The sequence below is a fragment of the Lathyrus oleraceus genome, chromosome 3, assembly GCF_024323335.1.
Source record: "Lathyrus oleraceus cultivar Zhongwan6 chromosome 3, CAAS_Psat_ZW6_1.0, whole genome shotgun sequence".
Classification (NCBI taxonomy): Eukaryota; Viridiplantae; Streptophyta; class Magnoliopsida; order Fabales; family Fabaceae; genus Lathyrus; species Lathyrus oleraceus.
Genome location: NC_066581.1, coordinates 455,917,371 through 455,918,816, shown reverse-complemented (window position 1 = coordinate 455,918,816; position 1,446 = coordinate 455,917,371). Strand labels below are relative to the sequence as shown.

The 1,446-nt window shown below is 42.0% G+C and overlaps 1 non-coding gene across 1 annotated transcript; it reads right to left on the bottom strand.

The window, feature by feature from the left end:
• Nucleotides 1-864: 864 nt before the first annotated feature.
• Nucleotides 865-971, bottom strand: LOC127134101 (small nucleolar RNA R71). Its single transcript, XR_007807871.1, has one exon. It is a non-coding gene; the product is annotated as a small nucleolar RNA R71 (small nucleolar RNA).
• Nucleotides 972-1,446: the final 475 nt, after the last annotated feature.

Genomic DNA, 1,446 nt, shown 5'->3' with positions numbered 1-1,446 from the left:
GCGTTATTTGATACTTAATCTAGATCCAATTTTAGTTTTACTTTTCCCCCTAATCATCAAAGTATCATCCGCCTTAGCTTTACGAAGTAACCTTAGAAAAACGGTATATCGATTCATTAAGTCCCTGTGGGATCGATATCTTTTAAAACTACGCGATTAGACTGTGCACTTGCAGTTAATACCCCAATAGACTCATAAAGTCGCGATCAAGTTTTTGGCGCCATTGCCGGGGACTTTTATTTAGTCGATATCGTAACTCTTCTGTTATGTTGTAGAGACTAAGGAAATTTTTATTTTTTTCCTTCTTTTTCGTTGATTTGTATGCCACACACTCGCTCACAAGGCGAACCGTACTACTTACGAATCAACGACGTTGGACGATATCTCCGAGTCCTACGACGAATTCGGGAGTATCGTGCTGCAAACAATCTTCCTCCAATCGAAATTCCTGATCTCAAAAATCTCCTTCCTTCACCGATACCCGAGATGGAAGAACCAGCTCGTGCTCTTCGAGATTACGCTGCTCCATCGCAAGATGAGCCGCATTCGAGTATTGCTCCGCCCGCAATCGAAGCAAACAACTTCGAACTTAAACCTTTGCTGTTGCAGGCAGTGCAACAGAACCAATTTTCTAGAAATCCTACCGAGGATCCAAACCTTCATTTATCCGTATTTGTCCAATACGCTGATACTGTTAAAGCTAATGGTGGCACTTCAGAGGCAATTCGACTTCGTCTCTTTCCTTTCTCGTTAAGAGATAAAGCTAGAAGATGGCTTCAGTCTCTTCCTTCCAACTCAGTCACCACATGGAATGAGTTGAAGAAAGTCTTTCTTGCCCGATATTTTCCTCCAAGCAAAACAGCTATGTTAAGAGCCCAGATAAATGGATTTAAGCTGAAAGATAACGAGTCTCTTTTCGAAGCATGGGAAAGATACAAAGACATGATGAGACTTTATCCACACCATGGTTTAGAGGACTGGTTAGTAATTCATACCTTCTATAATGGTCTCTTGTACAACACAAGGTTAACAATAGACGCCGCCGCCGGTGGTGCGCTTATGGATAAACCTTATGCTGGCGCTTATCAACTTATCGAAAGCATGGCCCAAAACCATTATCAGTGGGGAAGCGATCGAACAATGGTAGAAAAACCTCAAACAAAAGGGGGCATGTACGAGATAAGTAGCCTTGATCATGTTAATGCAAAAGTGGATGCTCTTGCCCAGAAAATTGAAAGTTTAAATGTATCACCTCCAGCCACCGTGGTTGCCGTAACTCAAAATTGCGAAGTCTGTGGAATTCAAGGTCACACGCCTACAGATTGTCAACTCTTAACAGGAATCCGAGCAGAGCAAGTGAACTACGTTCAAGGAAATCCCTACTCGCATACCTATAACTCAAACTGGAAGAACCATCCTAATTTTTCATATAAAAGTAACAACGCT